This window comes from Macaca nemestrina, chromosome 6 (genome assembly GCF_043159975.1).
Source record: "Macaca nemestrina isolate mMacNem1 chromosome 6, mMacNem.hap1, whole genome shotgun sequence".
Classification (NCBI taxonomy): Eukaryota; Metazoa; Chordata; class Mammalia; order Primates; family Cercopithecidae; genus Macaca; species Macaca nemestrina.
Window position 1 is genome coordinate 93,200,722 of NC_092130.1, and position 24,791 is coordinate 93,225,512.

General features: G+C 37.3%; 1 pseudogene; it reads right to left on the minus strand.

The window, feature by feature from the left end:
* Window positions 1-16,230: 16,230 nt before the first annotated feature.
* Window positions 16,231-16,362, minus strand: LOC112425489 (U4 spliceosomal RNA; annotated as a pseudogene).
* Window positions 16,363-24,791: the final 8,429 nt, after the last annotated feature.

The following is a 24,791-nucleotide window of genomic DNA, read 5'->3' on the forward strand; positions in this document are numbered from 1 at the left end:
TTCTAGGCTTGTAACCAATGTCTTCTAAGACCCAGAAGTTCCCTCTAAACTCTCCCTTCCTTTGCACATCAGGAACTAGTGCAATTTCAAGAAAAGTAAAGCATAGTGTTGGGGCAGGGGAGGGGGGAGAAAAGGGAGTTTACAAAAGGAAATATATAAAAAGGAGAATATTAAGATATCTGCTTCTTTTGCTGAGTAGAAAATGTGTTGTGACAGCAGGCGTTTGTCTCAGCACAGGCTTGGTGAGAGAAGAAGAGTTCCCACTCCAACTGCTCAATGGCACCCACCAGAGACTAGCTAAAGTCCCAAGTCTTTGAGAGCTCTTAGAATATAGTGTCACAGGAGAGGCCAGTAGGTTGTAGGCATTTTCTCACTGAGAAGTCCAATAAGAATATTTTCATGAATGTTTCTTATTATTTTCTTGTATACGGGAATTCAGGCACTGTCCAAACATTAATGAAGTATTCATCATACTGAGCCTGCTGCTTTCCTTAGCGGAAAAAGGAAAAGCCTGGCTGTCCTTGTTTACCCCTTCCTGGATGAACAGTAGAAAAAGAAAGACTCATTTCAATCTGCATTCTCCTGTATTCATAAACTTGTCAACCTACAGATTTTTACAAGCAGAACAAAAATTGTTTCTTTTCTGCATACAAAGAACAGGGCTTTACAGTTGTGTTCAGTCATTTCAATCTGTTCTCTCAGGGTAATTGCCAGGCTACAACGTGTTTGCTGTTGTCGTGCTTTGTCAACATACATCCTATCATTTCTGATTAATGAAAATTCAGTGGGAATATTATAAGTGCTGGCAAGAAGAGGTATGTATTTTCTTGAAAATAAAAATAAAGATAATAAAATAATTGATAGCCATAAAACTGGTGAAGGTGGGGTAGGGAATGAGTTATTTACAATCAGGAACAATTATATAAAACAAAGAATATCAAAGAATATTCACAAACAACTTGAAAAAGGTATTGTCTAACTGGTTTTTTATACTAGTTTTGCTATAAACATTTCCAACTGCCTGTCGGGTCTTTTGACCTAGAAGCTTGAATACAATTTTAGTTTGAGAGAAGAAAATCACGTTGTGTTTCTTTGTCTTATTTTGTTTTGTTTTGTTTTGCTTTGATGGTCTAGTATCCATTAGGGGATGTAGAAGAGATATGATTGATGGTAATCAATTATTAGCTTGATCTTTGAACTTGCAGAAATAGTATGCCTCCTCCACCAGCCATATAATATTGGAATGTCCAAATCATTCACCAAAAAAAAAAAAAAAAAAAAAACCCAGCTATTAAAGGGAATAGTTTTCAAAACTTTATTTACCCTGCTGTGTTGTCTTAACTTGCCTGGCCTCAATTTCTGTGTACAGATCTAAGGACACAGCTTATATTCAGATTACCATGTGCTCGCTCACACTTCATCATCATATTCAGTATTCTGTGGTTTCTTCTTTGGAAATATTAGCTAAAAACAAACTCAGTATAGGCAGACCTGTCTCGTTGTGCTTGGCTTTATTACATCTAGCAGCTATTGCATTTTTTTAAATGATACATAATAACTATTTTATGTATTGGGTACATGGGACATTTTGGTAGCTGCATAAAATGTGTAATGATTCAATCAGAGTAACTGAGATATCCATCATCTTAAATATTTGTCTTTTCTTTGTACTAGAAATAGTTGAATTAATCTCTTTTAGCTATTTTAAAATATACAATACATGATTGTTAACTGTAGTCAGCCTACTGTGCTACTGAACACTGGATTTTATTTCTTCTATCTAACTGTATTTTTTGTGGCCATTAACCAACTTCTTTTCATCTCCCACTCTTCCCTACCCTTCCCAGACTCTAGCTACCACCATTATACTCTCTACCTCCATAAGATCCATTTTTTAACTACCACAAATGAGTGAAAACATGCAGTATTTGTCTTTCTGTGTCTGGCTTATTTCACTTAACATAATGTCCTCTGGACTTATTTGTGTTGCTGCAAATGACAATATTCCATTCTGTTTTATGACTGAATACTATTTTCATATATATATGAAATACATATATGTATATGTCTGTATATCATATTGTCCTTTTCCATTGATGTACACTCAGGTTGATTCCATATCTTGGCTATTGTGATTAGTGCTGCAATTAAACACAGAAGTGTGGATACCTCTTCCACACGCTGATTTCATTTTTTACAAGTTGAAGGTTTGTGGCAACCCTGCGTTGATCAAGTCTATCTGTGCCATTTTCCCAATAGCATGTGTTTACTTTGTGTTTCTACATCACATTTTAGTAATGCTCACAATATTTCAAACCTGTTAATTATTATCATGTCTGTTAGGATGATCAGAGATCTTGGATGTTACTATTGTAATTGTTTTGGGGTGCCACAAACAGTGCCCATATAAGATGGCAAATTTAATTGATAAATATTGTGTGTATTCTGACAGTTCCACTGACTGGCCATTTCCCCCTCTTTCTCCTTCCCCTTGCGCTGCCTTACTCTCTGAGACACAACAATATTGAAATTAAGCCAATTAACAAACCTGCAATAGATTCTAAGTGTTCAAGTGAAAAGAAGATTCGCACATCTCTCACATTAAATCAAAAGTTACAAATGATTAAGCTTAGTGAGGAAGGCATGTCGAATACCAGGTTAGGTGGAAAACTAATCCTCTTGCTCCAGTTGAGCAAGTTGTGAATGAAAGGGTATGTTCTAGAAGAAAATTAAAAATGCTACTTCAGAGCTAGTCATAGTAGTTTACTCTTGTAATCCCAGCACTTTTAAAGGTCAAGGAGGGGCAATCACTTGAGACCAGGAATTTAAATGGTCTGGATAGAAGACCAAACCAGCCAAAACATCCCCTTAAGCCAAAACCAAATTCAGAACAAGGTTCTAACTGTCTCCAGCTCTATGAAGCCTGAAAGAGGTGAGGAAGCTTCAGAAGAAAAGTTGAAAACTAGCAGAGGTTGGTTCATGGGATTTAAGGAAAGAAGCCATCTCCACAACTTTGTGCAAGGGGAGGTTGCAAGTACTGATGTAGAAGCTACATCAAGTTATCTTGAAGATCTAGCTAAGATCACTGATGAACGTGGCTACACTAAACAACAGATTTTCAGTGGAAACAAAACTGTCTCCTATCAGAAGAAGATTCCATTTAGGATTTCCACAGTTACAGAGAAGAAGTCAATACCTGTCCTTCAAAGTTTCAAAAGATAGGCTGACTCTTGTTACAGAATAATGCAGCTGGTGACTTATAAGTTAAAGCCAATGCTCATTGCCATTTCCAAACTCCTAGGATCCTTAAGAATCATGCTGAATCTATCATGCCTGTCCTCTATAAATTAAAAAAAAAAAAAAACACAAAACCTCTGTAACAGCAAATCTTTTTACAGCATGGTTTACTAAATGTTTTCAGCCAATTATTGAGAGCTACTGCTCCAAAAAAAAAGAATTACTTTCAAGATATTACTGCCCATTGACAATGCACATAGTCATTCAAAAGCTCTGACGGAAATGTACAAGAAAATTAATGTTTTTAATGCCTACTAACACAACATCCATTCTGTAGCCCATGGATCAAGAAGTAATCTCAGCTTTCAACTCTCAATGTTTAAGAAATACATTTTGTGAGGTTATAACTGCTTTTGCTAGGATCCATTTTCAATGGATCCATTGAAAATCTTCTGGAAAAGGTCCATTGAAAATCTTCTGGAAAAAGTCCATTGAAAACCTTCTAAAAAAACTTCACCACTCTAGATGTCATTAAGGATATGCTTGATTCATGGGAGGAGGTCAAAATCTCAATCTTAACAGGAGTTGGGAAAAAGTTTATTCCAAACTTTGAGGGATTCAAAACTTCAGTGGAGGAAGTCACGCAGATGTGGTAGAAATAGCAAGAGAACTAGGATTAGAAGTGGAGCCTGAAGGTGTGACTGAGTTGCTGCCAATCTCATGATACAACTTGAAAGAATGAGGAGTTGCATCTTAGGGATGAGCAAAGAAAGTGGTTTGTTGAAATGGAATGTACTCTTGTTGAAGATTCTGTGAACAAGGTTGAAAGGACAACAAAGGATTCAGAATGCTCTATAAACTTAGTCGATAAAGCAGCAGCAGGGCTTGAAAGGATTGACTAGGCCGGGCGCGGTGGCTCACGCCTGTAATCCCAGCACTTTGGGAGGCCGAGGCGGGCGGATCACAAGGTCAGGAGATCGAGACCACGGTGAAACCCCGTCTCTACTAAAAATACAAAAAATTAGCCGGGCGCGGTGGCGGGCGCCTGTAGTCCCAGCTACTCAGGAGGCTGAGGCAGGAGAATGGCGTAAACCCAGGAGGCGGAGCTTGCAGTGAGCTGAGATCGCGCCACTGCACTCCAGCCTGGGCGACAGAGCGAGACTCCGTCTCAAAAAAAAAAAAACAAAAACAAAAAAAAACAAAACAAAAAAAAAAAAAAAGAAAAAAGAAAGGATTGACTACAATTTTGAAAGGTAGGTAAAATCTTTCCTGAAGAGTCCATTGATGTGACAAACTTCATTGTTGTCTTATGTTAAGAAATTGCCACAGCCACCCCAACCTTCAGCAACCACCACCCATCAACAGCGAGGAAAGACCCTCCACCAGCAAAAAGATTGTGACTCACTGAGGGCTAAGATGGTCATTAGCATTTAGCAATAAATTATTTTTTAATTAAGTTTTGCACATTGTTATTCATAATGTTATTGCACATCTAATAAAGTACACTACAGTATAAACATAACTTTTATTTGCACTGGGAAACCAAAAAATTTGTGACTAATTTTACTGTGATATTTGCTTTACTGTGATGGTCTTGGCTAGAATCCACAATATCTATGAGGAATGCCTATATATTTGTAAAATTCTTTCTTGATAGCAAGATCCCCTCTCCTTCACTTCGATAGCCTGTATTCAACCAATTGCCAAATTCCATAGATTTTTACCTCTGAAATATCTTTACGATAGACCCCATATTGTACTTCAATGATTAATTCCCAAAATTATTTTGTTTCACCTTCAACTGGGCTTCCACATCTCTGAATACTGCCCACTTCTTTCCTGCATTCACGTGTCAGTTCTTCATACGCACACTTTCAGTCATGTGCAAAATCCCTACTAAAATACACGAATGTCTTCTAACTACCTAATGACATTAAATAGAAACCCATCCTGCTCATTTTCAAAGGTGCTAACACTGTAACCTCTACTTCAGGCCTTGTACCACTCCAACTTCATCGCTTAACTCTGTCTGCAGTTTCTCTGTTCACCAGATTGCTAGAACATTTCGATTACCTGAGCAGGCATGGTTTTATACCTGATATTCTTCTGCTAGGGAATTTCTTTGTTGCCTGTTTTAACCTACCAAAACATTATTTATATTTCTAAATCCATTTCTAATGTCTTGTCTATTTTCCCAATTCCTCCCAAGTGTAGGTGAACGCTCTTTGATTTTGCAGTGATTGCTCCCTGTGGAGTTTTCTTTGTACTCTTTTATGGCATTAACCCCACAAACACCACCTTGTACCATAGAATGTACCTGTGGCTCATGCAATATGTAGACCATCAGCTCCTTCAATGTAGCAACTGTAATTTATTCATCTTTGTGTCTTCTTAGTGCCTGGTACTTAACAGGTACTTTGTGAATATTTATAAATTTATAAATGACTCAATAAAAATTATGGTTAGGAGCTTGAAGAAACATGCAAGTATTCATTCATTCATTCAATAAATTTTTTGAATATATATACATATATACATATATATATATATATATATATATATATATCTCCCTTGCCAGAAACTCTTCTATGATACATTTCATTCAGTGCTAAGAATTTTTCCCAGATGGAAGCAATTAATATGTATTTGCCAATAATGAACAGAAAGAAGCCAACTCTACTTTTAGAATAATCAATCTACAACATAGCTTTCACCAACAAATCTGGCAGATATAGTTTCTCATAATGTTAAAATATGTAAATGAAATTAAATTTCATTTACATGTGTTAATTTAAGCATTATCTCCGCATAAAAATCATGGTATACGGGTGTAAGTTTTCACCTTCCAGGATATGCTTGATGCAAAATAAACATATAGCTGTCAGTTCACAGCTTTGTATGATTGGTGTTGGAAAAACTGTAAAATTAGATCTGTTAGCTTTATAACACACTAGATAATGGTAAATTTACACTACAGTAACAGTAGGCATGCAGACTGGGAATATATCTTCTTTGTGAAAACGACCATATCATTGCATTTACTATTTTTTGCTGGTATTTGTGTGAATGATTGAAACTGAGCTATCAGACATCCAAAAAATGGTATAGCTGTACTTACATGCCCAAATACACATATGCGTACATGCAAAATTTTATAAATTACAATTTGTTAGCGATTGACTGTCACATGGAACAGAGACTGGGTTATAAGTTCTAGCTCTAACTATGCCAAACTCGGCTTTATTTACTAGCAGCACAATCCTTCAAATCAATTAGTTATTCTCAATTTAATTTAATGAGGTGAAAAATCACATAATCAAAATTAGCTTTGAGGAACTTCTGTTTCTGGCCAATATGGAGTAACGGGGACTGTATTTAATCCCCTGCCAGAGACAACCAAATCTAGACAACATATTTGGCACAACGGATTTTAGGACACTGGACTTCAGGCAAAGAAAAACAGTGATCCCTGAGGATGGGAAATAAAGAAAGTGATTCTTAGGATTACCCAGCTTACGTCTCAAGAGCTTCCAGATGATGCTATGGGCAGGGGGAAGCAAGGTGGAACTTGAGGTTCCCTGAGTTGAAAATAAGGAAGCTGAGACTCTACAGAGACCAAGAGGGTATATTTATCAAGACAGAGGACTTAATAGAAACCTGCATAGGGAAAGAACCCTGGATATCTGAAGAGGTGTCTCTGAAATATTCAGCAGAGTTTATATCAATGCAAAAATGTGAGGAAATTACCCAAGTCTATGGGACAGAACCACTTGTAAGAATAACAGGGAACGGTTTTTGAAACTCAAAAAGGACAGAGGATTGTCCTGTTCTCACCACCCAGACTAGAGAGCCTTATAATTGGCAAAGACATTCAGGTAGGACACTCAGAATGGTCTTGATTCAGTAGTGAGGAATAATTAGTCCTAGATTAAACATACCTCTGGTCTGAAAAAATAAAAAAGATGGGGAAAAAAAAGACCAGGTGCTGTGGCGTATGTCTGTAATCCCAGTAGTTTGGGAGGCTGAGGCAGGCAGATCTCTTCAGCCCAGGAGTTCAAGACCAGCCTGGACAACATGGCAAAACCCCATGTCTACAAAAAACATACAAAAGTTAACTGGGTGTGGTGGCACATACCTGTAGTCCTAGTTACTTGGATGGCTGAAGTGGGAGGATCACTTGAGCCTGGGAGGTCAAGGCTGCAGTGAGCCATGTTTGCAACACTGCATTCCAGCCTGGGTGACAAAGTGAGCCCCTGTCAAAAAAAAAAAAAAAATTAGCCAGAGCCAACAAGGCAAAATTCACAATGCCTGTCACTTAATCAAAAATTAGCAGGCATGCAAGGAACAACAAAAATACGAATCATAAATAAAATGAAAATTAATCGAATCTGACCCAGATATTAGAATTATCAGACAAGTACATTGAAATGATTATTATAACCATATTCCATATGTAAAAAAAGTAAGTAAAGACATGAAAGACATAAAAACACACAAATAGAAAACCTACAATATGGGATATAAAATATACACCAAATAGATTAATGGCAAATTAACCACTGCACCCAAAGTAACAAAAAGAAAAAAATAGTAACAAAGATCAGATAGGAAATCAGCAAATATAAAAAACTAAAAACAAACAAACAAACAAAAAACTGCAGACAAAAATAAACACAACTATTGCTGGTTCTTTGAGAGAATCAATAAAACTGATAAAACTGTAGTCAGGCAGATCGGGAAAAAAGAAGACAAAATTACCAGTATCAGAAATTGGAAAAATGACAACACTACAGATTGTACAGATTAGTCAGGTGGAAGATATAAGATTAATATGCTAAAACCAATTTTAGTTTTATATATTAGCAATAGGCATTGGATATTATAATTTTAAAATAATAATATAGACCGGGTGCAGTGTCTCACGCCTGTAATCCCAGCACTTTGGGAGGCCGAAGTCGGTGGATCACGAGGTCAGGAGATCAGGACCATCCTGGCTAACACGGTGGAACCCCTGTCTCTACTAAAAATAAAAAAAAATTAGCCGGGTGTGGTGGTGGGCGCTTGTAGTCCCAGCTACTCTGGAGGCTGAGGCAAGACAATGACGTGAACCTGCGAGGCGGAGCGTGCAGTGACCTCCCCACTGCACTCCAGCCTGGGTGACCAAAAGAGACTGCGTCTCGGGAAAAAAAAAAAAAAAAAGTAACAGGCTGCCTTTAAAATTCATGTGGAAATGCAAACAACTTAATATTGTCAAATAAAACTTTGAGAAGCAGACCAAAGTGAGAGGGTTAACATTAACTACTTTCAAGATTTATTGTAAAGCTGCATCAATAAATACAGTGTGGTACTAGCACACAAATAGATCAATGGAATGGAGTAGTTATTGCAGAAATAGACCTGCACATATGGACAACTGATTTTCAACAAAGATGCAAAAATAGAGAATGGATTGTCATTTCAGTAAGTAGTGGCTGGAACAACTGAATACCCATATGCAAAAGCGTGAACTTTGATACCTAATTTATATCATAATGAAGTTAATGCAAGAGAAATTATAGACCTAAATGTAATACATAAAACTATAAAATTTTTAGAGGAAAGATGAGGAAAAAATCTATATGATCTTGGGTTGGACAATAATTTCTTAAATATCAATCATTTATCAGTGAAAAAGATATTGGTAAAGCAGACTTTACAAAATTAAAAACTTCTGCTCTCCAAATGACATTCTTAAAGAATAAAAAGAAAGTCATAGACTGGGAAAAAAAATATTTGCAAAGCCTATTTTTGATAAAAGACTTTTATTGAAAATATAAAAAGAACATGCAAAATGCAATTTAAAAAATACAAATAGTTCAATTAAACAAATTAAATAAATGTAAGTAGATACTTCTCCAAAGAAGATACGTGAATAGCAGATACATATACGAAAAGATTCTAAACGGTGTTAATTGTTAGAGAAGAGCAAATTAAAACTGCAATGAGATGCATACCTAATAGGATGACTATAATTTAAAGGACTAACCAACTGTTGGCAAAGATGTAGAAGAACTGGTATTCTCATACACCACCAGTGGGAATCTATGATGGTCAACCACTTTGGAAAACCACTTGACAGTTTCTTAACAAGTTAGCATAAACTTAGAATATGATCTCGCCATTCCACTCGTAGATATTTACCAAGATAAATAAAAACAAATGCCCACACAAAGACATGTATAGAAATGTTCCAAAAAGCATTATATTTGTAGTAGCCCACAAGTAGGAATGACACAAATGTTCATCTCAAAGTAATTATGCTGAATGAAAGAAGCCAAACAAAAAAGTACACACTACATAATTCCATTTATATAAAACGCTAGAAAATACAACTAATTTGCAGTACAGAAAGCAGGTCAGTGGCTGTTTGGGAATGGGGAGTGGTTAATGAAGAAGAATGACAAGGGACACAAGAAGATATCCAGGTGTTAGATATATGTTCACTATTTTTACTGTGATGATGGTTTCATAGGTGTATACATCTATCAAAACTTTTCAAATTGCATATTTTAACTATATACATTATATTGCTATCCGATAAAGTTTTTTAAGTTATCTTTGAAAACCCACTAACTTGCCCCTATGCTATAATAAACATACATATATTATGTATGCAGTACAGACATTCTTGTGCAGAGTAAACTATGGAAACCAAAAAAGTAGATTTACAAAAGGACAAATGGAAAGTGTGCATCCAGATACTGAGGCATTCAAACCACTGAGCTTATAAACTCAATGATGAAGAGATGGATAGGGTGAAGAATTCAGAAACATTCTTCTGGCATGCAAGGTTTAAAAAATTCCATTATAATATAAAACTAATAACTTGAATACATGTTACTAGATGTGTTTGTTATTGCACAAGATAATAGAATCATAAAGTTTTGTTGTTTGTTGGCATATATTAAAATTGTTTATACGATGAGGCTTCACTGCAATTTCTGCCTATTTGGATGAATATAAAAATCAACTTCCACCCCAAAGGTCTTGTCTTTGCCTGTTTTATGCTGTCTTAACAGAATACTACAGACTGAGTAATTTATTAGAAACAAACTTATTTGGCTCATGGTTCCAGAGGCTGGAAAGTCCAAAATCAAGGGACCACATTTGGTGATGGGCTACTGACTGTGTCATAACACGGTGGAAGGCATCACATGGGCTAGAGAGTGAGAGAACAAGGCTGAACTCATCCTTCTGTCAGAAACCCACTACCGCAATAAGTAATCCACTCCTGAAATAATGACATTAATCCATTTTTGAGGACGGAGCCCTCAAGACCTTATCACCTCTTACAGGTCACACTTCTCAACAGTACTGCATTTGGGATTAAATTTTCAACACAGGAGCTTTAATAATACATTCAAACCACAGCAAGCCTGGATAGACTAGTGGGAAAGTCACTATGTAACATTTATAACACAATGTTGTTATGGCTATACAGAGGCAATTGATTTTGCTAGGGACAGAGGATTTGATAAAGCTGTAGAGAGGAGGTGAAATTAGAACTGTATCTTGAATTCTACGTTGATATTTTCTACAAAGGGAAGCAAAAGCTTACTTCAGAAAGAAGTGCCTTTCCTTGACCAAAAGCAACCTTGAAAATAATGAAGTTGGCTGGACAAAGTGGCTCATGCCCGTAATCTCAGCACTTTGGGAGGTAGGCGGATCACAAGGTCAGGATTTTGAGACCAGCCTGGCCAACATGGTGAAACCCCGTTTCTACGAAAAATACAAAAATTTAGCCAGGTGTGGTGGTGCACACCTGTAGTCCCAGCTGCTTGGAAGACTGAGGTAGGAGAATCACTTGAACTCAGGAGGTGAAGGTTGCAGTGAGCCGAAATCGCACCATTGAACTCCGGCCTTGGTGACAGAGTAAGACTGTCTCTCAAAAAAGTAATAATAATAATAAAGAAGTAGGGACTCCAAAAATATGTCTTTTGAACTGCCCCCAAAGCTTTTAAGCTACTATTTCCAAGCCTTGCATTGACTACCGTATTTTGAGTTTTATATGTATTATCTCACTGTTTCTTGACATTAGCTTGGCAAAAATGAATGATATATTCCCAATTTATAGATCTGAAAATACATACATCACTTTATGCTAAGGTACAATGTGATCTTAGAAGTTTACGGCAAGAAATATTTATTTCCTGGTCACATTACAGGTCTACATTGTGAATCAACTGTTTCTGTGCTCAACATCTTCTCCTGTTTACTGAGACCAAAGCTGAAGGAACAACCCTTACCTATGACACACCAGTACCGATCTTTTAACAAAGGAAAAGACCAATATTAGTGCCATAAGATGGCTCTTAGAGCTTCTGTTCACATTATGTTGGCTAAATGTTACATGGCCAAGTGTACTATAATGGAGGGATGTCTAATCCTCCCTCAGAGAGACGTACCATGAGCCATGCAGGCATGGGAAGAGATGTGTCATTCTCTCACTATGAGGACCTACAAATATATTGAACCTCATGGAACTAAGACTTTAAAAAGTTGGTGTAACTTGCAGGTCATGTAACAGAGCCACCCAGGTTGCAGTGCAGTGGTGTGATCGTGGTTCGTCGTAACCTTGAACTCCCAGCTCAAGTGATCCTCCTGCCTCAGCCTCCTGAGTAGTTGGGTCTACATGCACACACTATTATGCCTGGCTAATAATTTTAATTTTTTTTAAGAGATGAGGCCTTGCTATATTGCCCAGGCTGGTCTTGAACTCTCAATCTCAAGTAATCTTCCCAGCTGACCTCCTAAACTGTTGGTATTATAGGCATGAGCCACTGCGCCCAACAACAATGAATTCTGGGCAACAAAGCCCAGAACCTAGGCTTTTTACATTCCACCTAGTTTCCCCTTTCATGGGTCTTGAAAAGGCAAGACTGATTGTGATTCATCTTAATTGTAGGAAATGCTCTTTGGAGGGGACAGGGAATCTAAAGAGTATGTTGTTGTAGAAAAGAGAGAAAGAATGATACATACATAGAGGTACAGAGGCAGAGACACACAGATATGAACTGCGGAGACATGCAGACAGATATTGATAGCTTAGTCTTCCCTCATTGTGTAGTTATAGAAGAGGATAAATTCTGAATTTCTCTCTGAATTTATGATATGCCTCCCTAAATATGGAGAAAAATATCAATAAGAGTCTGAGGAGTCATGCAACACATCACTTGGCATTTATTAAATACACCGTGGATAAAGCACTAAACTAAGTTCTCCAGAAAGACGTCAATCAGGCCGGCCGTGGTGGCTCATGCCTGTAATCCCAGTACTTCGGGAGTCCAAGGTGGTTGGATCATTTGAGGTCAGGAGTTCGAGACCAGCCTGGCGAACATGGTGAAACCCCATTTCTACTAAAAAAAAATACAAGAATTAGCAGGGTGAGGTGGTATGCACCTGTAATCCCAGCTACTCGGGAGGCTGAGGCAGGAGAATTGTTTGAACCCAGGAGGAAGAGGTTGCAGTGAGCCGAGATCACACCACTGCACTCCAGCCTGGGCAATGGAGTGAGACTCTTTCTCAAAAAAAAAAAAAAAAAAAAAAAAGAACAGAAAAGAAGAAAAAGAAAAGAAAGACAACAATCAGACTGCAACCCATATGCAACAATATGAGAATGCATACAACCCAAACAACAAATGCTTAAGCCCTATAAGGGCAATTTCAGAAGAGCTGCTAATTGGGAAGTTATCCTCAATGCAAGTTAAGCTCAACTAATGTCAATTTTAAACAAGAGTTTGCAAACATGACCACATGGCTCCTCTTGCCATTCTGCCATGAGCAGTTCTTGCCCCTCTGGGTTTACTTCCCTGGAGTGCTTTAGTATACTAGTATTTCTGTATTAAAACTGAAGGAAATGCAATGCAGAGAAACTGGTCCCCTTGCCTAGAGCTGTAACATCAATCAATGGAAGAGGGTAGACTTCAGTAGTCATTGAGTCCCAGTCATCCTCTTCTGTCCTTGGAATGGTTCTGACAGAATGTCACTTGCCCAAAGTCAAACTTCTTTGAGATATTTCTTCTAAAATCTTTGTAAGGTAATAATTGGAGGAGACTGCATGCAGCAAAGAAAAGAAGATAATTATTTGGCATTCTACACATGACAGAACTAATTAATTGTCTGTCCTTTTTAAAGAAAAGCTGTCACTTTAAGTCTGCACTTAAGCTGTGTTTTAAGAAGCTGGTTGCTAAGTGTATCTAGGGAAACCTGGCAAAAAACTGTTTGTAAGTACATTTTATTTTACCTTATATAGAATATGTCAAATACCAGTTGGCAGAGGTCAGGAAAGAGAAAATACATAAAAGATCAGATTTTTAAGATTGTATAGTATGATTCTCAGCTTGAGCACAGCTGTGTCCACTGGTGAGAGTTAAGATATGTCAAGGCCATAGCTTGGGAACTACTGGGAAATCTATGTGCATGGAAGCCTAATGGGACCCCGAGGAAATAACTGAACCTGTCTACATTGCTGGGGTTCAGACATACTCGCACAGTTCTGGAAAACTGAAAGGCCAGACAGAAGTGTATCAGCAGGAGAAGAGTAGGAGGGTAGGGAGTGGGCTGATAGCAAATGTGTTCCCCAAAAGACAGCCAGCATTCACACTGGCTCAGAGAAAATACAATGGAACATGTATTCACGTAAATGCAGCAAGGGGGCTATAATTACAAAATGCAATTTCAATTTCTCAAAGGCAGGTGCTGTCAGTGTCCTGCTTCATTCACCAACAACCATGGTGGACATTCCCATGCATGCTGACAGCCCATCGTGGACATTCCCGTGCATGGCCGACAGCCTTTCAGAGCCTATATGTCTCTGTTTTTCAGTCTTGGGGCTTTCTGCAGAGTTGTGGGAGCTCGTTCAGTGCTATGGGATGGCCCCAAAATGCTGGAGATTTAACCTCCAGGGACATCCTTTAACAAGTGAGATATGAGAGTCAGTGGATAAATACCCAACCTTCCCAGACACCCAGTAGGAGAATTCCGAGTCGTATTCTAACCAATATTTCAGAGAGTTCCTGGTAGGATAGAACCACTGTTCCTCCATACACACAGTGTTTAATACACCTTTGTTGGTGCTTCCTCCTCCTCTCTCTCTCTCCACTCCTTTACTTTTGCTTCCTGCAAACACTTCACAAATAAACCACCTGCTCCCACATTCTTGCCCCAGAGTCTGACTTTTGAGGAATCTAATCTAACTGAACTCAGTGTCTCATTGGGCCTAAATAACTCAACTTTTGAACTCCATTGAAAGAGTGTAATACAAAGAGTAAAAAGACTTTATCATCCACTCTGCCAGACCACCTCAAATCACTGGTACCATGAAGATTCAAGGTGGTCACCAACAAATAAATGCACACCTACTAGGTAAGTGAGAGAGAACAGAGTCCTTGCCAGACAGTTCCAAAGAGCATTGGGGTACAATATGAGCTAAAGAGCAGAGGCAGCCCTCACTACCCTCTTGGGGTGACAGGTGCCACTTAAAGAGATCAGCTGAGGGATGTGAGTCAGTGAAGATTAGCGGCATGTTAAGGTCCCAGAGGAGGAGAGAAATATAGGGAAATGTAAATGTAAGTGTATTTACTCCTATGTTGCTTAGATAGTGAATATTTTGAAATTATAAATGGTAATTGGGAAAAGCAAAATCTGACACAGAAATGAAAACATTCTGTGTCTTGTTATTGATCAAGGCAATTGTGGTTATTTCTTCCTGGGGGCCAGGTTTTAGGAAATGAGTGTTGAGCAGATCACAGGCAGCAAAACATAGAGAGCTAAAGAGAAAATAGGAAGTAATGAAGAACCACCCAAGTAGTGTAACAAAGAAGAGAAGAGTCACTGAGAGTATTTCCAAAACTGAGCTTTTGGTGAAGGATTATCTCCAAGGTTAAGGCGAGAAACAGACGCAAGAGATTAAAGAGAAATCAACGTAATAATTAAAACAACTAAGAAGTAGTAAGGTGAGCTACTAGTATATAAGTTTAAATTTCCAATTTTGAAGGAAATGTTGCATTTAGAAATTGTTAAGTTTTGCTTAGCAGGAACCCAAAAGCCATAAAGGAGATAAACATGTTTCACCGTACCAAATAAAAACATCTGTTGGGAGGCTAAGGCAGAAGAACCGCTTGAACCAGGGAGGCGGAGGTTACAGTGAGCCGAGATCACGCCACTGCACTCCAGCCTGGAGGACAGAGCAAGACTCCATCTCAAAACAAACAAACAAAATTGTAGGCTTTTTTGTTTACAAAAAACATTACACCCAAAATAAAAAAAAAAATTATTCGAATGCCTAAAATAGTTAATTTATGAAGAGCTTTTGCACGCCAATAAGTAAAAGATAAGAAAACTAATTTTAAAATGCATCTAAGGATCCCACTGGATAGTTCACAGAGGAAACCCTAGTATCAATAAATATTTAAATGAGATATTTCCCTCGATGGCCCTCTATGCCTCTGCATGTCACTGCTGCTTTAGCATGGACTCTGGCCTGGGCTGCCAGTCATTTGGTCCCCTTTGATGGTTTTCTCAGGCCCTTCTTGTAAGAGGAAGACATTTAAGAAATTCTACTCTTCCTGATCCAGCATCAGGGTGAAAGAGATATAAGACAAGCACAGCTTTCTACTTCTAAGATTGACAGTATCTTATGACACAACTCCAGTTACTTTATTAGCAGTCTATTTTATCTGCCTCACTTAAAATGCTACTGGTGCTTACATCTAAAAACAATTTCTATTATATATTCAGATCTTATTCTTGCCTTATAAATTACCCTATTCTAGCATCAAGGAGGTGTATAAGGAAGAAAACTCCACCTGTTACCTTAGCGTCAAAATTCCTAGACTGCTACAAATTTTAATAAATGTATATTCCAATTTTATGAGATACAGAAGTATAAATCAACTTAAGTCAGCAGTTTTTTATTTATCATTAATTTTTATTTTCTTACTAACAAAGTTTAGTTTCCATACAGACTGTCCAAAAAATGCCAATCCAAACTATATTTCAATAGTTGTATTGGGAAAAGTTTTCAATTAGCAGTAATCATGCCTCAGATGGAGCTCGTTGGTCATAATACTGCCACTGAGCAACGCTAAGGAGGTTTATTTTACTTTGATTTATTTTTCCATTTTGTGTGGTTTAAATGTTTCTTCCCTCCAAAATTCATGTTGAAATGTAATTCCCAATGTGATAGTGTTGAGAGATGTGGACTATTTAAGAAGCACTGGGTCATGAGGACTCTGCCCTAATGAATGAATTAATCCATTCACAGCTTAATGGGTTATCAGGTAATGGGACTGGTAATTGTATAAAAAGAAGAGGGATCTGAGTTAGCATGTTAGCATACTCATTCTCCTTGCCGTGTGAGGTATGCAACCTCAGGACTCTGTAGAGTTCCAACAAGCAAGAAGGCTCTTACTGTGCCCCCATGACAATGGACTTCCAGCCTTCACTGTGAGAAATAAATTTCATTTCTTAGAAGGCAGGCTAAGATGCTAATACAAATGTGAATTTGTGGGCAAACATATGCAATTTAATTTGAACTGAGATCTTTCCTCCACATCTTGGTAATGAGCTTAGTAATAACCCAAGTCTCCTTCAGACCAAACCTTAGACCTCAAAATCCAAACAACAAAACAATTGCACAAGGAGAGAATCACTCTACAAGCAAATGCATTTCTCAGTAATGAATACTCTGTGGTATACAACTGGACAAAAAGAGGGATTCAGCCAGAGATAATATGCTCAAGGCAGGGTATTATTAGCTAGTTCATTCATTGCATGAAAAGGATTGCCTCTGTGGCCACAAATAAATTCCAGATCCTCTGATGTCATGAAGATTTTTTGTCTTCTTGAAAAAGAGACAGTACTAGAATTCCACTCTATTGATTTCCAACTCTAAAAGGACTCTTGAAGTAAAGATATGGACAGAGGGTCTTGCGCAAAAAGGGATGGTTAGATTTACCTACTGTATTCTCTCCCTACCATTCTAAAACAAGGTTTGCTATAGGTTGTCAAATATATACACAGGCTATACATTTATAGCATATATCAGAACTAGAAGGAAGTAGCTTACCTAAGCTAGAAGACATGGAGGAAGTTAGGAAAATTGCTACACTAGACTCCATCTTTCCAGGGTGCTGGACCTTGACCTACATCATCTCATCTCTGAGATGAGATAATTTATGCTTAAGATAATTTATGCTTAATGACACTGCCTCTTTCTTTCTGTGTCTTTGAAAATAGAAGAAAAAAGACACCCAAGAGAGATTCCATGAAAAATTGAAATATATTTAATGCATGGTTGTTGGCCTATATATGTCCAAGGTCTATGTAGTTCAAATTGCTAAGTATCTTCACTGGTTCTCAAGAAATCCCCAGCTTTGGTTCCACTGCTCTGACTTTTCTGTACCATTTTAATTGTTCCAGTGAGATGCTGCACAGTGAATAGCCAAGCACTGAAAAACCAGCAATTTGCCGATTTGACCATTATAACCAAACAAGAAACACAGAAATATTCCCTACTCAAAGCAGAAAAAAATATATATTTCTTATAAATAATGCAGTTTTAAGTATTCTGTTATAAGAAACAAAAATCAGACCAAGACATTTTTATTTCTTTATTATTATTGATGTCATTGTTGTTATTATTATTGATCTATTTGATGTAACAGAGACAGATGGAGATGTTGCAGGACAGTTCTCCGGGTGACCTTGGTCTTACTCAGTTGTCCTCCCTTCCCCACTTGTAGTTCTCAATAATAAATGTAGAATTTGCTGAGAATGCAAAACTCTGAAGTGGGGGGTACTGACCAGAATAGCCCAGGCTGTGTTCCAGGGACCCCTAGAAACAGGATATCCTTCACTGATTTAATTCAGTGTGTCATTAGCCCTCAGGTTATAAAACCTACATCAGGCTGGGCGTGGTGGCTCACGTAATCCCAGCACTTTGGGAGGCCGAGGCAGGTGAATGACCTGAGGTCAGGAGTTCGAGACCAGCCTGACCAACACGGTGAAACCCTATCTCTACTAAAAATACAAAAATTAGCCCGGTATGGTGGCACATGCCTGTAATCCCTGCTACTTGGGAGGCTAAGGCAGGAAAATAGCTTGAACCAAGGAGGCGGAAATTACAGTGAGCTGAGATCATGCCATTGCACTGGGGAACAAGAGAGAAACTCTGTCTCAAAAAAGAAAAAAAAAACCCTAGGTCAGACTGATTTCTGGGGTCCCTCAGCTGCAGTGCAAGCGAGGTACATGCAGATGAGAATCCCTCTATCCTGGGCAGCTTTTCTGAGCCGTTGGGGACAGACTCAGAATGAATCCTGGGCCTCTACCACCCGTGTTTTCTATATGTAAGAAATAAACCTGCATCACGTAACTTGTGATGTGTGTAGGCGTTCTGTCTCACCAGCCTCAGATAAGCTGGTAACCAGTGTACAGTGAGCCTGCTTCACAGACGTGTGCTAAAGTCTGCTCCTATGACTGTAATTTTGTCAATTTCTTCTTGAATTTTTAATATCTTTAGTTGTATATATTTCATAGATTTTATTTAATGATTCAACAGTTATGGCTGTGATATTTTCACTGTGGAAATTTAATCTTTGTCAACATTTTAAAACATCTTCCTCTCATATTATCATTTTTGTATTGTGTTTTCTAATCTTAACATGGGTAAGCCAGTATCTTTCAGTTGGCATTTGTCTGACGTATCTTCCACTCATTTCTTTGTTTTTTTAGCCTTTCAATTTCTGAAGAAGTAAACAGGTTTAATAACACCCACACAGTCTTTGAAAAGGTCTACAAATCAAAATAGTGAGCCAAACAGGTCTCCCTTTTGTGAGACGGAACAGAGAAAAATATATTTTATTGTGCTGGGGGGAATACAGTTGGTGAGAAAGGACAGAAGCATGCTAGTGGGGGCCACAGGAAGCTCTCTGCTTTGCTAGTGCTGTTTTTGTAGTTATTGAAATTGTGAGCAGTCACTGAATAACTGTGATCTTAGAGAGGTTCCTCAACCTCTCTGTCTCTCAGGCCTACCTTGTCTATAAAATCAGGATGATGACAACACGTAATTTCTAGGACAGTTGTGAGGATTAAGAAGGTTAATACAAGTAAAATGCGTATACCAACTCCTGATACATCACAAGTGTTCACAAAACGTGAGGTAATATTATTTCTAATGTTATTTATGTCACAATCTTTGTTCCATTCCACTTGTTTTCCAATTTTCTTTCAGCTATGGAGCCTGTCATTGGACATTTAGGGGTATTGGTGATAGGTTAAAGCTGCAGTTGTCGGTAGGAATGTGAACCCATTAAACTGTAGTTGCTGTTTTATTCTTTTAAGTTTTAACCTGGTAGAAAATGCTGTACTTGGCATGATCATTTTTTCCCCACAATATTAAAAGGTATATAGAAATAGATTATCTTAGACCTCCTCAAGCCTCCCTTCCCAAGACAAAAATGTGTAACCAGGTTTGTATAGTCTTTCTGAAGCATTCTGTAAACCCTTTAAAATAAAAAGTTCAAGGGAAAAAGAAATTCAAAAGGCAGCTCTCCATCTTTACACACGCTCTTGCCCTTATTAATACCTGTTGTGTATGGTATAATTTTTTTCCTATTATAAATTTACCGTAGTTTACTTATCTAGCAGAATATTCCACCAGCAGTCTATTGATAAGACAGTTAATGTACTCCCTGGTTTATTAATTATTTTATTTGCAAAAAAAGAAAAAGTCACAATGAATATCCTTGCACATTTAAATGCACATTTTCTGTAGGATACAGTTTTAAAAATATAGTTCTAGGCCAAGAGTATGAGCACTTCTAATTTTGGCAAATATTGCCAAGTTACCTTCAATGGAGTTTCCACCGTTTACATTTCCAGCAATAGTGTGTAAGTAGAGAATTCTGTTTTTCCCATACACTTGCTCTCAGTATATTATCAAACCTTTTTATCTTTGCCGGACTGATACTGTAAACAGTTTTTCATTACAATTTTTACTTACTTGTCTTTTATTAAGAATGAGATCTGACAGGATGCAGTTGCTCACACCTACAATCCCAACACTTTGGGAGGCTGAGGCAGGAGGATAATTTAAGCCCAGGAATTTCAGACCAGCCTGGGCAACATGGTGAAACCCTGTCTCTAAAAAAATAAAAATAAAAAAAAAATTTAAAAAAAAGCCAAGTATTAGTCAGGCATGGTGGTGTATGCCTATAGTCCCAGCTTCTCAGGAGGCTGAGGTGGGAAGATTGCCTGAGTCCGGGAGGTCGAGGCTGCAGTGGGCCGTGTTTGCACCACTGTGCTCCAGCCAGGTTGACAGAGCAAGATCCTGTCTCAAAACAAAAACAAAAACAAAAAAAATGCGAGATTGGTGGCTGCATTTTCCACCATCATCTAACATTTGTGTTCGTGAGATGGTGTATGTGAATACGTCAGTCTTTGCTGAGCTGTATGCTTTGAAGCTTTATGGTTGGCAGCCGAAACCTTAGTTTTTTCTTGCTTATCACAGAAATATTTTTAAAAAACCAAACTTCAGCTTTCTTAACCTAATATTTTTGTTTTTCTTATTTCATACTTTTTAAACCAATTCAATAACATCTCTAAATTGCAGTGGCCGCAAAAGTTCTCAGGGAATTTTTACACATCTATTAATTTTCTTTTCTGTGAAAATATACTAAGAAAATGTAAAGAAGGAAATCCTTTTCTGCTTGCCTACAGCAATTTAAAGTCCTCTGATGAATGGTTAGCTGGTAAAGCAAGGCCTCCAAAGCAAGGAAAATAGAATGATTAGGTTCTGTATTTTAAATTAGGAATGTCTACTCTGAATATATAAGCAATCAGATTGCCATTTATGCAGAAGTAAGAGGAGCTAAAGATTAATTCATTGCATCAAGCATAAAAATGCAACTTTTCCCAAAGAATAAAACTTCCTTTAAAGAAGATTATAATATTTAAATTGTGGTATTTTCCATATTATTTTTTTTCTACTCAGGACTAAGTATAAATAAACAGGCATATGTTTTGACAAAGAAAAGAAAATATATTTTTAGCCTGAAAACTGAATCACAAAATGCCAATAAATCTGAATATGGTTATTAATATGAACCATTTCTTACAGAGGTGAGTACTCCTCAGATGAGTTGATATTTCTATTTATAATCTAAAACACATAGATTGTCTAAAAACTCTTGTTATAGCTCATTGCTCTGTTACAGCATGTACAATGACAATACTTGAATCAATGAATAAGTTGTGCTGAACAATTTTACTGTTATGTTAAATGGTAAAGATTTCCCCCAATGTGTGTTTCCTGTATTCACATTCTTGTCTCTGTTAAAAAGATTCTGGTTTAATCTAATTTTTCTTAAATGATTTATCTGAACCTTTCACTGGAATTTCTAAATAAATTAAGAAGAATAAAACACTCTAGAACATGCATCTGAAGATTGCACTGTTAGATAAACCTTTATTAGTAAAGAGAATCAATAGTTCATCGAGTTATTATTTTGACTACTATATTTACATATTGATAAAATGGAAAAGATGTATAACATAAGACAGAAGTGACAAGAATCCCCAGAAAGAAGTTCAAAAGAGTACTTTTTATTAAAACACATCCTTACTGTATGAGAAACTTTTTCGCCAAAATGTATTGAAATATCTGACATGTTTGAGTTAATTTAGAGAAGACTTAAGAAACAGGTGGGGGAATATAGAAATAAAATGTTTATTAGTCGGCACTTTAGGAGGCCAAGGGGGGACAGATCATGAGGTCACAAGATTGAGACCATCTTGGCCAACATGGTGAAACTCCGTCTCTACTAAAAATACAAAAACTAGCTGGGAGGCATGGTGGCGGGCACCCATAGTCCCAGCTACTCAGGAAGTTGAGGCAAGAGAATCGCTTGAACCTGGGAGGCAGAGGTTGCAGTGAGCCGAGATCACTCTGCACTCCAGCCCATCAACAGAGTGAGAACTCCATCTAAAAAAAAAAAAAAAAAAAAAAAAAAGTTATGGTAACAGTGTCAATCAAATTTGCAGAAAAGAAAAGTTATCTTAGTATATGACATAGTATACCACAACTGAGAAATGACTGTTGATGTAATAAAAATTATGATTTGGTTATACTGAGCAAGTGAAAGATGGAAAGTATGAATGGATATGATGGTAACCTCCTCCTCACAGTGAAAAGTCAATAGTGTTTTAGACTCAATGGTCAAGAAGAAGCAATTGAAGCAAATTACTCAAATTAATAGAAATTAATAAAAAAGTTGTTAAAGGATTTGAAAGAGGTTGCTTCTGGGCACCAGGAAGCATGACACATGGGAGGACAGAGGCATGCTGTTTTTTGAAACAAGAGCTATTTATTCTAACTTATGTTCATGTATAACTTTCATAAAAGTTACCAAGTTAAATATAAAAATAAAGGTAATACAAGCTTTAAAATTTTTTCAAAGAATACATAAATAATTGAAATGTAATTTTATAACCTCTTCATCACTCTATGCCAGAAGTGGTCGTTATTAATTCTCTGTTCGAATGTATGTGTGTGTGTGTGTGTGTGTGTGTGTGTGTGTGTGCCACAAACTGTTGATAAGAAGATTTACATGTGGTGGAGGAAGATGAATGTTGCATGAGTATTCTTTCATTGTTTGCCTATATTAATCCATTAAGGACACTCAGTATCTTTACTTCAGGGTCCAGTGAGATTCTCCAGAGATGGTTCCTTTGCTCTTTGCTCTCCTGCTTGAAAATATCATAACATCTAGGAATTGGAGAGTCAACATAGAGCACACAAATCTTCACTTTCATTCCGCCTACAGTGAGGCATTCTGTTCTAGAAGTGAGACCTTCTCTCTTCTCAGGAACAACCCACCAGCAATGAGCAGGAGCAATGCTGGGCTGCACAGAGTAGAGGAGAGCCCTGGAGGACTAACTTTCTTAAAAAACATTGTTTTTAGTTTACCTTCATCTCCACTTCCAGCAGTGTCTAGTGTCAGCAATTCTCAAGCCCTTTGGAGGTCTCCTGGTATAAATCAGTTTGCTTAGAACTAGTGTTTTGCTTCCCGTGTCTGATTAGGACTTGGCTTTCTAGGATCTGCTAAGTCAATTACCACTCTTCCATTTGTTCTTCAGTTTCCAGCATTTCATTGCTGATGTCTCCTCTTCCAATCTTTTAGTCTTTGCTTATTTATAACCTTAAAAAGTACCTTTACTGTCATTTTATTTTAGTTTCAGGAGGCAGCAGAGGCTAACACCTAGGCAACTGACCATATTTAACTTTCCAATTTGCATTTTATAATATACTATTTCTTCTAAAAAGCCTTTAAAAATTGATACTAAACTAGAGATATCTGCTAATTTTTCATAATCCCAAAACACTAGATTTTCTAACAATAGAGATAGAGTCTTTCATTTAAAAACTAAATATAGTTGGATAGCAGGCAATACAAACACACTTTAAAGTCATTTTGATAGGATTTTAAACTCAGCCTCTGTACTGGAACTTAGGTAAACTGAGTTTAAAATGCCTGCTCTAGTAAGTGTTGAATATTTGAATCCTAACTTTTGGTATCAGTATCGTAATGGTTTCCTTTCTGCTTTGAAGTAAACAAAAGATCCAAAAAATAAAACAAAAACTTGAACAACTGTGAGACCCATCTACCGTTCACAAATTCTCATTGTGTCCGTTAAATCTGAAACACTTCAATTATTAGACACCTGCAAATCTATCCTCACAAATGTTTGTTAAGAGATTTAAATTTGAGTACGAAATGAAGGTGGTCATCTTTACAACTAAAAACTGTACCTTCTGTTTCAACATTGTAACTTCTTTTTCAACATATTAGAACAAATTTTGGAATATCCTGGTTTGAAAAGAATTCTTATCAAAGGTGATATATATAGTGGGCCACGAATATTTAGCACACGATTAGACCTCACTAAATGTCTGGTACATCAAAGAAGCAGTTTTCCCTTGTTACAGTTATCTGTGCCTTCCAAGCAGCGACCTCTTACCATCTAGGTCATCAAAACACAGCAGGGACCAGAGAGGAAAAACAGTCCCTGTTTGACTTGTGAAAGTACATATCAGGAAGGTCCACTTTAGGAAAGGTTGGTGATGAAAATCAAGGGATTTTCTCAGCATTTCTCATAAACTGATATTAAATTACATTGACTATTTGTACAACTGTAAACATCAGGATTTATAACACATACAAGCCAGCACTGATAGAAGGAAAAAGACAATTTCCATGAAATATTCTCACTTGCCTCGGTTTAAGATAAGCAAGCATTCTTCAAGATTGTCTTAACAACAACAAAAAAGGTATGTGCTAGAATCTGTTGGGCCATATCCTCCCCTTATCATTTCAGGGGCATACAAAAACTTCTTGGGAAGAAAATGGTTTGCACAATTTGGAATCATAGTCCAAGGTTATCTTGATGTTTAAATAACAGACTAGTTCCAACACTTCCCATGCTTCCCTCAGGGGCATTATATCACCAATGTTCTG